This window comes from Petromyzon marinus, chromosome 49, assembly GCF_048934315.1.
Source record: "Petromyzon marinus isolate PM22_M1 ecotype Great Lakes invasive population chromosome 49, UKy_Petmar_22M1.pri1.0, whole genome shotgun sequence".
Taxonomy (NCBI): Eukaryota; Metazoa; Chordata; class Hyperoartia; order Petromyzontiformes; family Petromyzontidae; genus Petromyzon; species Petromyzon marinus.
Genome location: NC_133715.1, coordinates 10,481,260 through 10,495,841, shown reverse-complemented (window position 1 = coordinate 10,495,841; position 14,582 = coordinate 10,481,260). Strand labels below are relative to the sequence as shown.

Genomic DNA, 14,582 nt, shown 5'->3' with positions numbered 1-14,582 from the left:
CGCTCTGCTTGTCACGTGGTGGCTCTGCCATGGCGCAACCACGAACCTGCACGCTTTGCTTGTCACGTGGTGGCTCTGTCATGACGCAACCACGAACCTGCACGCTCTGCTTGTCACGTGGTGGCTCTGCCATGGCGCAACCACGAACCTGCACGCTTTGCTTGTCACGTGGTGGCTCTGCCATGACGCAACCACGAACTTGCACGCTCTGCTTGTCACGTGGTGGCTCTGCCATGACGCAACCCCGAACTTGCACGCTCTGCTTGTCACGTGGTGGCTCTGCCATGACGCAACCACGAACCTGCACGCTCTGCTTGTCACGTGGTGGCTCTGCCATGACGCAACCACGAACTTGCACGCTCTGCTTGTCACGTGGTGGCTCTGTGGTCGAAGGAGCGGCTCGCGATCGGAAGGTTGCGAGTTCAGATCCTGCGTGGGGGGGCATCATCAATCAGGGGTCGATAAAATTAGTACCACTTTGTGGTGGAGTCAACCCTGGTGGTCCTATGGAGAGGAGACTCGCGCCCACCACGATAGGAATGTACGAACTGGAGCAACTGACTCTGCAGGGCTGTAAACGGGGGATGAGCGCTCCCACAATGCTCATTTGAGCAGGAAACCCGTTCACGAGGACTTCTTCAGTGGCGCAGTCGCAACCTTGAGTGCAAAGGTGGGAGAATTGCCCCCATACATTCACCAATGGGTAAGGGCGTAACACCAACGTTAAAGCTCGGGCTGACGTCCTTACAAACGTTGGGAGGAGCGGTTGCGCACCGGTTCACGCACTGCGCTACGAAGCCAGCGACTCGGGTTAAATTTCAGGCCACGGCAACAACACAAGCGGCGAGTGATATCTTCACGGACGCTAGGACCCCCGCCTCGCCAACCTTTGCTGACCAGCGTGGCGAAGTATGGTCAAGAAAACCCCCATGACTGACACGGCGTGGGGAGGCCTTCATCTAGCAGTGGATTAGCAAAGGGCCGTACATTTTCAACTTTTTCAAAGACGCACATTTTATTTTAGCAAATTATATTTTGCGTGTTCGCGTGCAAATCCAGTCAGTCGTCGTGTCTGTTGTAAATGTGATTTGAATCCCAGCGCAGAAAGTCGTCGGCAAAACGAAGGCCGTTCCACGCGTACGACGGATGCGTGCAACTTTACATTGAACATTGTGGACATCAAAAGATGTCGTAAGCCCTCCTCCACCCAACACAGGAAATTAGTGAAAGTGTCACGCGAGTTAAACGTGCCAAATGTATTTCTTCTTCAGCCACACATGTGTGTTGGAGAGTAACCTGACAACATTTTAAATGGTTAACGACATTTAGTCCGGAGAGCACATCCAGCATAATCATGTGGACTCCTTTTAACTGAAACCCGTAAGGAAGCTGCCACCGTGGAGTGATGGTTAACGCACTGGACTTGCCACTCGACTTGCCACTCGACTTGCCACTTAACTTGCCACTGAACTTGTCCCTGGACTTGCCACTCGACTTGCCACTCGACTTGCCACTCGACTTGTCCCTGGACTTGCCAATCGACTTGCCACTGAACTTGCCACTGGATTTGTCCCTGGACTTGTCCCTGGACTTGTCACTCAACTTGCCACTGGGCTTGCCACTGAACTTGCCACTCGACTTGTCCCTGGATTTGTCACTGAACTTGCCACTTGACTTGCCACTCGACTTGCCACCGAGAGGTCGCTGGTTCGATTCCATCTCCCAGCGCGGTCTTGAGCAACGGGGTGCGTATTTCATTCGGTACATTAATCACTGGACTTCCACGGGAATCGTTGAACGGTTCCTGACTTTCGGAACCTGGGAATTGATTCTGAAAATGGTTACCGGTTTACTGGGAACTGTTTAACAGCTCAATGAGTCATTGATTGTGAACCCCATAAACTGTTGATACAAACGCATTTGTAATGTTAGCTCTGCTGCATAACTGCCCGCGTTGCACTGTTTATTCAATCGTACGTTCATGATGAATCACTCTCCACGATGTGTTTGGGTATTCCCCCCCCCCACCACGTGCATCTCGGACTGTTCGCGTGCTATCGTGTCTGAGTGTCGATCACATCACCACGTGTTTTACACCAGTGTACTTCACCCAAGAGGTGCCATTAATTTGTGACGTGCCGGTCTAACTGCGCCGATTGTATTGCGGCAGTCGCTATACTACTCGAGTAATGTATTTCATAAATTGAGAATTAATAACAACAATGTCAACTTGCTTCAAGCCATAGCCCTACCTCCGGAATGCAATACAATAAGTGGACGCTGACGACTGAAAATGCTTTAATTCATTCCACAAAAGCATTTTTTTATTATCATCGACCGTGTTCAATCCACTGCTGGATGAAGGCCTCTACAAATCGCCGCCACCTCACAACCCCGCGATGTCATAGTTCCACCCAGCGCCTGCGACATGGAGCGCTTTCATTGCTCCGTGTGCACTGCGATCGTTCTCGAGGATGCTCCATTCCTTTGCGGCCACTTTACTCTCGTTCTGCTTGCCCAGTCGGTCGTCATCCCGTCTAGCGAAGTGTTCTGATTCACATCTCGAACGAACCTCTCCGTGTGTTCTCCTAATCCTGTGCTTCCCAACCTGTGGTCCGCATAACGGGAAATGGTCCGCGGAACTTTTGCAGATTCTGCTGTGATTTAGAGTCGTTATAATTTTGAACAAACAAACATTTTTGTTTTGTTTATCAGTGGCATGCTGGCCGGCGGGCATTTGTTGAGTGGTGCCCGGGTCCAGGGAGGTTGGGGAGCACTGCCCTCCTCATCCGCGTGCTCCTCCTCTGCCTGTCTCGCAGCGGTATTCCAATCGTGCGTCTCTCCACGCTTCTTTGCACACTTTTCACTTTTGGTTCTGTATCTATCTTCTCTCTTTCTCTCATCTCTCTCGTCAGAGTTCCGGCACCAACCGTAGCGGGTAGTGGGCACGGGTTATAGAACTCGGTGAGATCTTAGGACGCCGATTTGAAAACAAAATTGCGTTTGTGCCCACAGCTGCGTGTGTGCGTGTCCCCGTACACACACACACAGACACACACACACACACGTGTGTGTGTGTGTGTATGTGTGTGTGTCTGTGTGTGTGTGTCTCTGTCGGTCGACCCGTGGCACCTGGGTCTGCCCCGTGACCTCCTGCCAGCGGGCGTTCGACACTTCACGTGGCCTCGGGGTGCACATGGCCTGGCACAAGCGTCGTGGTGACGTCACCGCCACTTAGTGGCGAATGGCGGTTGTTGTTGTTGTTGTGTCTCTGTGTGTGTCTGTATGTGTGTCTCTGTGTGTGTGTGTCTGTGTGTGTCTGTGTGTAAGAGAGATGCCGCCCCCCCCCCCCCCCTTCAAATTGCTGAATGGGACATTTACCAAGTTGACAAAGCCTCATCCTCCGCCGGCGCTGAATCAGCACAAATCGCCCGATACGGGCTGCACATGTAAGTCCGCGTAAAACATCACTACCGCGCTCATCTGTAATGGGGAGGGGGGGGGCGTTCGCCACGGAGAGAAGTCGGGGGGGGGGGGGTGCGTGGGGGGGGGGCATCTGTCGCCGCGTATGTAAATCGGAGAGAGCCTTCGGTGGAACGCCATCGATCCGCGGGGGGCTTAATTCAATTAGCCCCGGTGACCCGGGCAGCCTGGCCTAATAGGCAAGCCGCTTGGCTCCCCTTTGCTCTCGCAACCCTCGCAACCAAATATTGATCCGGCGAAAGATGATATTAGCCCGCCACGCTAATGAAACGGATGGCTCCAGGCCCCAGTAGTCCGGCTCCTTGCCCCCGTGTGTCCGCCTGCCCGCTTGCTTGACTCCCCGGCTGGAGGCGGCGCCGCGGTGCCGTAAATGTTAACTACCTCGCCTGGTATGCAGGAGGTCCTGACCTTGGCGCCTGTCTATTTGGAGTTTGCATGTCGCTCTCCTCGTGGTCGTGTGGATTTTTATCCGGATCCTCCGGGTTTTCCTTCCACATTTAGAAAGAAGCGTGCAGAGTATTTGGCTGCTAGACAATCTGACGTGATAAGCCACTGCCTTGAGCGACCATTTGGTACCAGGACGCTTCTGAAAAAGAGCTACATAGCTCAATGGGCCTTATCTGGAAAAAAATAGTAAAATAAGTCTTCATTGCCCATTAACTCACCAGTCTACCTGCGCGACTTCCCACCTGTGCCCACCTGTCACCCATCTGTCACCCACCTGCCCAGCAATTTGAACCTCCAGATAAGAGCGCTTTTTGAAACTGGAAAACACTTCTGAGATTCTGCTGTGGCACCGACAATGGGAGGTTGGTCGCGAAAGGAGAAGTGAATGAAAACAAAACAAAGCCTTCCTGGGACGTTTCAGTGTGTTTATAGTGAAAACTTGGCCCTGCCATGGGACCGTGGAATTGCCACCACTAGCTTAGGGCCACCGGCATAGTGTTGTGCTAAGCTTGTTTGAGTGGGGAGTATTTTTTTGACAGTCGAATGTGTCGCAATGTAAGAACGTCGACTTGTATGATTTTCTGTCAGTGAATGTAATTTGCTAATGGAAACATTTGTCAGTATTTTAGAAGAAATCAAATGATTTACATGTGAATATTTTATTCCTGATGCGGCTTGTGTGCCGCTTAAAAAAGGGCAGTTCGCTGAAACTTCAAACTCATCCTCTGAGATAAATTATTAAATGAAATCCTGCCGTATTTCCAATGAATCGCACTGATCCCCGATACAAAAACAATAGAAAAAAAAAACATCTCACCAAAACTGTGCATTTTGCATTGGCCCTGATGGCCAGCGCGAATTGGAAACGATTCTGTGTAACGGTCCATAGCTCTCTGATGTGTGCTCGTGTTGTAACGCACATCAGAGAGACGGTGCGCGATTTGGTGCGAGGGCACGAACGTGAAGTAGCGAGTATTCTGTATCGTTGGGAGCGATGGTGTAGCAGTTAGCACGTTGGACTACAAAGCCGGCGACTCGAGTTCGAGACCCACTCACGGCCACCAACACCAGTGACGATTATCTGAACCGGTCCTGCCCTTGCTCCCCTAGGTCGACTCGGCCTCAAATGAGTACCGAGTGTGGTGTGTAAACGTTACCACTGGGGAGACAAAGGCGGAGTGGTGCTGTCCACCCACTCCCTCTCGTACGCCGTGCCACGCTTCATCTGTGCTACTCGCTAACAGCACTTGCCCTCAGTCTGCATGTTAAAGGCTATATGAGGGATCTTTGTATTTTTGTCTGTATAGATACTCAGATACTGATATTGCACACTCTTAACATTTAAACACTCAGAGAGCCTGGTGACACAATGGTGACACAATGGTGACACAATGGTCATGTTAATTGGTGGTTCCGAGCCAGTTGCGGAAATTCCACGTTCCTGTGGCGGGGGGTGATTACAATATTAAATACTTTTCAACAGTAGTAGTAGGCTCGCTCGCTTCAGGCAGACATCCTCGTGCTTATGGAGGGTATGACTGGGGCGCCACGCTGGCTAAGAGATGTTAACTACCTCGCCTCGTATGCAGGAGGCCGTGGGTTCGATCCCGACGCCTGTATATTTGGAGTTTGCGTGTCTCTCTCCCCGTGGTCGCATGGATGTTTCTCCGGGTCCTACGATTTTTCCCTCCACATTTAGAATCAACATCACGCGTTCGTAATAATTTGGCTTTGGCTGATATAAATTTCTACATGATAAGCCACTTCGTTGAGCTATCATTTGCGGCCAGGTCACTTCTGAACAACCGTCCATCTCGCTCAGTGGTAAAATAAAAAGAGGTTATAGTTGTGTGGCTGTCTCACACGCGCATTGTGATTTTGTGAAAGATGTCACGGGGGGGGGGGGGGGCGGGGGCTGATACGCGAGTGCTCTGTGTGATTGTTAAACAAACCCCGAATGACCCCCGACTAAATGCTTTTAAAAAGTCGAGTCGCGAGTCAAGGGTTAGAACTGATCTGGGCGTCCTCGTGAAAGCAGAGTGATGTGTTGGCCTCCATGTGAAATGTCGCACGCGGCGCGCGCGCGCACACACACAGCACTTGCCCCGCCCTTTGCGGGATGAGGGCCTTGCCCCGCTCCCCTGCCTGACACCCCGCGGGGTAGAGAGGGTTATTTATGCGACCCTACTTCACCTTGCTCGTCAGCACAGGTTAGTGAAAGCAGGAAGAACATACGCTGGAGCATAGTACCGTACAACAATATATAGCTGCGCCGCCCTCTGCTGATTAACCTAGCGCTGCCACACTTGCCCTATGTACGGGGGTCGCTCATCCAAGCACTATCCAGGCTCAACGCCTGCTTAGCTTACACGTTCTCAGGATGATTTGGTGCATCGGTGAATGCGCTCTGTCATCCCGTAGTAATGTGTACTTTATAATCACACGCTGATGTTTCTTTTGATTACTCTGGAATTGACATTATTTTGTTCATGTTTTATTGTTCATGTGTTTATTTTGTAATAAAATAAGAAACTAAACACCGTAAAGTACTGTGCAGGTGAATCTGCTGTAGGTCTACACAGCACACAACTATAATTTATATAAATGAATGGCTACTTATCCCATGAACCTCGCTCATTGATTCCTGCTCAGTTATTGAGGACTTGTTCTACCAGACACTGACGTTTTATTTCATGCACACTGCCTTCAATCACCGCCACCACACTGCAGCCCATAACCACATACTCACCAACTCCCTCACCCACTCACCCACTCCCTCACCCACTCACCCACTCCCTCAACCACTCACCCACCCACTTACCTACTCACTCACCACACTGCAGGTCCATACTAACCACTCCCTCACCCACTCACTCACCACACTGCAAGTCACAACAACACACTCACCCACTCACCCACCCGCTCACCCACCCGCTCACCCACCCGCTCAACCACTCGCTCACCCATCCGCTCACCCACCCACTCACCCACCCACTCACCCATTCACTCACCCACCCACTGACCACGCTGTACGCAGGTCAAAAACTGTCTCCGACTTCTTCCCCCTTCGCTTGCTCCACTTTGGAACTCCCTCCCATCGTTTATTTTCCCAAGTTCTACGACCTTGCTCAATGCAATAAACTCGCGTCTATCTAGTGCCCAACTCGCGTCTATCTAGTGCCTAACTCGTGTCTATTTAGTGCCTAACTCGTGTCTAACTCATGTCTAACTAGTGCCTAATTAGTGTCTAACTAGTGCCTAACTAGTGCTTAACTCGTGTCTAACTCGTGTCTAACTAGTGCCTAACTCGTGTCTAACTCGCGTCTATCTAGTGCCTAACTCGTGTCTAACTAGTGCCTAATTAGTGTCTAACTAGTGCCTAACTCGTGTCTAACTCGTGTCTAACTAGTGCCTAACTCGTGCCTAACTCGTGCCTAACTCGTGTCTAACTCGTCTCTAACTCGTGCCTAAATTGTGTGTACACACTCATTATTGATTGTGTGTACACTCATCATTGATTGTGTGTACACACTCATTATTGATTGTGTACACACACTCATCATTGATTGTGTACACACTCAGTATTGATTGTGTGTACACACTCATTATTGATTGTGTGTATACACTCAGTATTGATTGTGTGTACACTCATCATTGATTGTGTGTACACTCATCATTGATTGTGTGTACACACTCATTATTGATTGTGTACAAACACTCATCATTGATTGTGTACACACTCAGTATTGATTGTGTGTACACTCATCATTGATCGTGTGTACACACTCATTATTGATTGTGTACACACACTCATCATTGATTGTGTACACACTCAGTATTGATTGTGTGTATACACTCATCATTGATTGTGTACACAGTATTGATTGTGTGTACACACTCATTATTGTGTATACACACTCATCATTGATTTTGTGAAGAAAAAAAAAGATCCAATGCAGGACCCTCTTTAAAAATAGTCTTACGACTTAGCGTGGCTTTCTTTGATAAAAAAGTACATTTCAGAGTGCTGTTTGTTTCTGGCCGCTTATGTGTTTTTTCTGGGGGGGCCCGGGATGGGCGGGGGGGAGTTTTTGGCCCTGTTCCCAGCAACTGTGATAAAAAAAAAACATTCCGTGACAAAGGTGGGTATTATAAATCTTGACTGAACTAATCCATACTTGGGGTGACTGAGAAGCGGAAGCACCCCTACTAAAAATGGGACGATCCGTTGCTAATCGCGGCCACGTGCGGTTCCCCGCTTTGCTGCAGGGCGTGCAGGTGCGGGGCGTCCAGCGTGGGGCATTCCAAGTGGGGATTTTTCTTCCACCGGCCCGCCACCCTCTTGATTTGGAAAATAAATAATCCCAGAGTGTCTCTCGATAAAATGTATTCGTCAGTTTAAAGTGCCGCCGATGCGAAGTGGTGGGGAGGCAGCCTCCTGCACTGACAGCACTGAGCCGGTGGTGGAAATTCCACGTTCCTATGGTGGGGACAAGTCTAGCCATAATCCCACATGAGTTATGATGGTTTGTCATCCTATAAATAGGGATTAAGTTGCAACCTTTCAATTATCCGTGGAATGTTGAGGTTATATTATATTTGTACATAAATAATTATATATAATATTAAAACATGTTATTTGTCCAGGAAAGTCTCACCGTGTATCAATATATTTTTCAGGAGAGTATTGTACTGGAATTTTTTTGGCAACAATTTTTTAAAAATGTGTTAATAATAAACTATTACGCCTGGTTATTAAAAGTGCCAGATGGGTCAGTTTGGAAAACGAGACTAATTTGTCCAAATGTCTTCTTACCTCGCATTGAGCTTGTGCTCCAGTTTCATTGGCCATGTCATATTTCATGCGTAATACTAAAACATTACAGAAAGGAGGCATTTAATTTAAAGATTAAACGACTAAGTGCACTTACTGTGCCAGTGAGCGTGTGTGCAAGTGGATGTGTGGGGCATTAACCCCACAGCTGACATCGGTGACAAGGGGTTTTGAAACTTGTTCTGGGCTTCCCCTAGGTCGAATCGGCCTTGAATGACACTTCAGCGCTAGAGAGACAAAGGTGGCCCCACGCCACTCGTGGGCGGTCACGTGACCCAGCCGGAACGCGCTCGAGATTTGTTGCAGAGGTTAACGTTTCGAATCCAATGGCTACTCTGACTGTGGTGGTTAGGAGATGTTAACTACCTCGCCTGGTATACAGGAGGTAGTGGTGTTCTAGCCCGATCCTGACGCCTGTTTATTTGGAGTTTGCGTGTTCTCCACGTGGTCGCGTGGATTTTTCTCCTGGTCCTCCGGTTTGGAGTATTTGCCTACTATAAATGTCCACATGATGGTAAGCCACTTCGTTGAGCTATCATTTTTTTGCAAGGCCGCTTCTGAAAAAGAGCTACATAACTCAATGGGCCTTACCTGGTAACATTAAAACAAGTTTAATTTTAGTTTATTACTGCGGTCTGTGTATGAACCGTAAGTCTGCTTTCACAGTGGTTGTTAAATAAGTCATTTGCAAGAGCAGGCCATTGTGTGCCAATGCCAAGGTCTATATGTCCCATGTTAGAAACTTTGCCACAAATGACTCAATTGTGATTGTACAGAGCGATCATCGTCCCGCCCCCCTCCCTGCCCTCAGTTTCGACAAAAAGTCTCAGAGGTAGTTCTGGGGTATCCACTTCAATGGCCCATCCTATAACACTGCTCGGTTGAGAGTTCAGAATTGATTCTTAACGACTCGGAAAGCACAATTAGGGTAACATTTGGTGGGGGGGGGGGGAAGACGCAAATATTTGTACAGGTCAAATGAAAATGGTAACATTCTCTTTTTACTGCCGCTGCTGTGCCAGCCCTTTCCCGTTCAGCTCGGGCCCAGGGCACAGTGTGTGAGATGCGTCTCGGGGTACGAGGATACAATCGGTGTCTCTCAATCACTCGCACAACCCAGCTGAGGAATGGAATCCCGCTTGTGAAGGAGACACCGTGGCATTCGTTCTGGTGTCTGGCCAGAGCGCTCGCCACTCGCACAGTTCGCACACTCAAAGCTTTAATTCTCCTTACAATCCCCTCATTTCCCCCAGGGCATTTTATTCTCTACAAAGTAATACTTTACCTGCGTAATCCATTTCCTTTGGGATGGAGCTTCCCATTTGCAAGGGTGGTCGAGAGTGCCAAGTGGCACAGTATCGAGCAGTGATCTGTGATTTACAAAGATACAGAACAGCGGTCTTCACTCATCTTCAGAGGGGGCCACTTTCGCCGATGAGACATCATCAGCGTGAGGACCGCCACACCATCTGAAACCATTGGGGGTTTGACAGCAGCACGAGGTGGTTCACATTTGTGTTTTATCAGGGGGCCGCACGCCAGGGGCCACACCAAAGGCCACCAGGGGCCGCCAGTGACCCGCGGGGCCTTGCAATGAAGAGCGCCGATAGCCTGTAACAGACTGTTGGGGCAAGTGCTGCGAGCGAGCACTTATGAAGGCCGGCACGGCGCATGAGGAGGTGGGTGGCCAGCACCACCCCCGGCCGCCTTTGTCGCTCCAATGCACACAGCACCAGGTACTCGTTTAAGGCCGAGTCTACCTACGGGAGGCCCAGTTCATATATTTGCCACTGCACGGAGTGGCATGCAATGGTAAATGTGACGCCGACTTCACAGTGGAGGTTAAGACGCCGTGAAGGACAGGAAAAATAAAAGCAAAGACTGGTGATGGATGTTCATTGCCGAGAGGAAAAGAAGATCCTAAACATTCATGTTTAATGTCTTCATTTTATAAATATATAACCTGAATAGAGTCCACATCTCGATAAGTAAAATATATTAATTCAAGGAAGTCATATTGCCGTCTCGTACTGTGTCATGTAGGCTATGTAACCATACTTCCCCGTTCTCATCAGGGCTGGCGAGTGAAGCGGAGAAGACTGGTTTAGATTTCACTCGCCACTGATGCTCGCCGCGACCAGGAGTTTAATCCAACCACCGTGCCACCACTCCCGAGACATTACGTGTGTGCTTGTGGGGGCTTTTTTCTCTGTTTAGTGGGGAACGGTGGCGCAGTTTCACAAATATTCGAACCGGTCCTGGGTTGGGCCTCTCGGTTGGGATAGCCTCAACAGAGTACGTGATGGGCTGTCTAAACATCAGCACTGGGAGACAAAGGCGGCCGGGCGTGGTGCTGGCCACACACACACTCGTGTGCCGTGCCGGCCTTCATAGGTGCTCACTAACAGCACTTGCCCTGACAGTCTGTTGAGGTGCTCACTAACAACACTTGCCCTGATAGTCTGTTGAGGTGCTCACTAACAGCACTTGCCCTGACAGTCTGTTGAGATGCTCACTAACAACACTTGCCCCAGTAGTCTGTTGAGGTGCTCACTAACAACACTTGCCCTGACAGTCTGTTGAGGTGCTCACTAACAACACTTGCCCTGACAGTCTGTTGAGGTGCTCACTAACAGCACTTGCCCTGATAGTCTGTTGAGGTGCTCACTAACAACACTTGCCCTGACAGTCTGTTGAGGTGCTCACTAACAGCACTTGCCCTGATAGTCTGTTGAGGTGCTCACTAACAACACTTGCCCGACAGTCTGTTGAGGTGCTCACTAACAGCACTTGCCCCAGTAGTCTGTTGAGGTGCTCACTAACAACACTTGCCCTGACAGTCTGTTGAGGTGCTCACTAACAACACTTGCCCTGACAGTCTGTTGAGGTGCTCACTAACAACACTTGCCCTGACAGTCTGTTGAGGTGCTCACTAACAACACTTGCCCGACAGTCTGTTGAGGTGCTCACTAACAACACTTGCCCTGACAGTCTGTTGAGGTGCTCACTAACAGCACTTGCCCTGAGAGTCTGTTGAGGTGCTCACTAACAGCACTTGCCCTGACAGTCTGTTGAGGTGCTCACTAAGAACACTTGCCCTGACAGTCTGTTGAGGTGCTCACTAACAACACTTGCCCTGACAGTCTGTTGAGGTGCTCACTAACAGCACTTGCCCTGAGAGTCTGTTGAGGTGCTCACTAACAGCACTTGCCCTGACAGTCTGTTGAGGTGCTCACTAAGAACACTTGCCCTGACAGTCTGTTGAGGTGCTCACTAAGAACACTTGCCCTGACAGTCTGTTGAGGTGCTCACTAAGAACACTTGCCCTGACAGTCTGTTGAGGTGCTCACTAACAGCACTTGCCCGACAGTCTGTTGAGGTGCTCACTAACAACACTTGCCCTGACAGTCTGTTGAGGCTACACGGCGGGGCGGGCGGGCGGGGGAATCTTAGGATCCTCTTGTCTTTAAACTATGCGCTTAGCTGTTTACATTTCTGCCCCACAGACACACACATATATACACGCCGAGTAGATTGCGTAGTTCGACAATCATCTCTTGTCCCGGTTAAACAGGGGTGGGGAGGGGGGGGGCATTGATGGCTCCAGTGGCGTAGCGGTGGCGATTTAAACGAAAGCGTCTCGAGTCCCCGGTGAGCGCTCGCGACAGCTGCCGCCAGGGAGCGGCTCAGGGCGCCCGCGAGGTTCCTCGCTGGCTCGACGCCTCTGTCGCTGGCTCCCAGCAGCAGGGGGAGCCGCTCAGCTCCCCCTTCACAGCTCTCTACCCCCACCCACCGTGTCGCCTTAACAGACTACTGGGGCAAGGGCTTTTAGCGGTGCACGAGGGGGTGGGTGGTCAGCACCACGTCCGGCCGCCTTTGTCTCCCCAGTTGCAATGTTCTTACACACCGCACCAAGTACTCGTTTGAGGCTGAGTCGACCTAGGGGGGAGGCCCAGGACTGGTTCAGATAATCGCCACTTGTGTTGGTGGCTGTGAGCGGGCATCGAAGGCGGGTCACCTGGTTCTTAGCGCAGCGCGCACACCGCTACACTACCGCCCCCCCAGCCACCACCACCAATCACCACCACCACCTCCACAACCTCGCTCCTCCACACAGCCCCTTTGGCGCTAAGAGGCGGTGGGGAGGGCAGGGTATTTCTGGCTCGGAGTGTTTGTGCAAGTGCTGCTTTCCGATGGCCCGGCCAAGAGGTAAATGAGGCATAACATCCGCTAGCTAACACGGCGTTATTATACGAGCACGCGTTTTAAAATCCCCGGGCCAAAATTAACCTACTTAGGAAAGTGGCTCTGTGCGCGAGCGACCAGGCAGGCCGACTGATGCGGAACGCGGAGTAGAAGTGGCCACGGCTTCTTGCTACTGGCCGCACGCCCCTCCAGCGCCTGCCTCGACCAGGAGGACAAAAGCGAAAATTTCGTGCGGGACCACCGGAGGCATGGACGGAGCGGCTGGGAGGGGTTGGGCCATCAATCGCGTGGCGGCACTGCTGGCACGTGTTCAGCACGTGTTGTTTCCGTCGGCTGTTTGCAGCTGCGTTGCAATGCCTTCCTCTATTGCGAAACACAATTGCACGGTTGGATTTTTTTTTCGTGTTTGAATTAAATCCCCGCCTTCGCTATAACCCGCGTGCTGACCAGCGCGGTGAAGTATGGTCAAACCCCTTGGCGTGAGGGGGGGGGGTGGGGGCAGTCGGCTCTGATCACAGCAGCGCATTTTTAATTTTCTGTCACGGGATGATGATTAGTACAGGCTCAGAGATCCCACCCTCCCGCTCCACAAACGTCGAGTGGCCAGCAACAATTTGCACCGTCGAAGGTGCTCCCGATCTGAGTTAATGCAGCGCGTATTTATTCACTCGTTCAGAAAGGTGGGAACAGAAAGAGACGATGAGAGGGAAATTCAATTTTGCTCTTTTTTATTTTTGTTGTTATCACGGTTTCTGAGCCACAGGTCCAGGGAGGAGGTTGGCAAGCAGCGGCGCGACTCCTGGCGGCGCGATAGACAACAGCGTGGAGTTACTGCACGAAAGCTTCGAACCAAGAAGCGTGGAGTGTCGCAGGCGGTGGCAAGTTGCCCGCATTGAGCGAGGCGGCGGTGAGGACGTTGCAAATCGAGACGGTGGGAAGCTGGAAGCTCTTCCAGCGCGGGACAGCGTCAGGACACGGGAAGCGTTGCCATCTCGCCGTGTGGTGGCTGGGTGGCAGTCGTCATCATGGCTGGATGAATCGATTCGTTAAATAAAATAATTGATTCATACGATGATACATGTTCATTGTTATTATCTTTCTTTCCATTATTTTAAACATGCTCACGTACGGATCGTAGGGCTACGTTGGTTCAGGGCTAACTAAATTTGGAAACTTTAAGAAATAATGAAGTACATTTTTGGAACGCTTTGCAAATTGGCAGAGGGCTTTGTGATGTGTTTGCTCAGCTGGGCGAACGCTCAGGGCTGAGTGCGTGCGCGTGTGCACAGTGCAACCACAGCGGTGATGGTAGTGCTAGTGAACGTGATAATGATTGCGGTAATGGTGATGATAATGATGGTGATAATTGTAGTGGTGGTGACGAGTGGTAGTGAAGTGGTGAGCACGCTGCGCTTGGAACCTGGCGATCCGAGTTCCATTCCCGCTTCCTGTCAACCACCAGTGACAATTATCTGAATTAGTCCTGAGCCTCCCCTAGGTAGACTCGACCACAAATGAGAACATAGTGCGAAGTGTAAACATTGCCACTCGGGAATGGTGTAATATATTACTGTAATTGTCACTTGCTGTTCATTTGGAAGTGCGTTTTATC

At 50.6% G+C, this 14,582-nt stretch overlaps 1 long non-coding RNA gene across 1 annotated transcript; it reads left to right on the top strand.

Annotated features, from left to right (window-relative positions):
* The first annotated feature begins 3,090 nt into the window (after positions 1-3,090).
* Positions 3,091-14,047, top strand: LOC142931107 (uncharacterized). The gene is made up of 2 exons (XR_012947122.1): positions 3,091-3,449; positions 13,734-14,047. It is a non-coding gene; the product is annotated as an uncharacterized LOC142931107 (long non-coding RNA).
* The last annotated feature ends 535 nt before the right edge of the window (positions 14,048-14,582 follow it).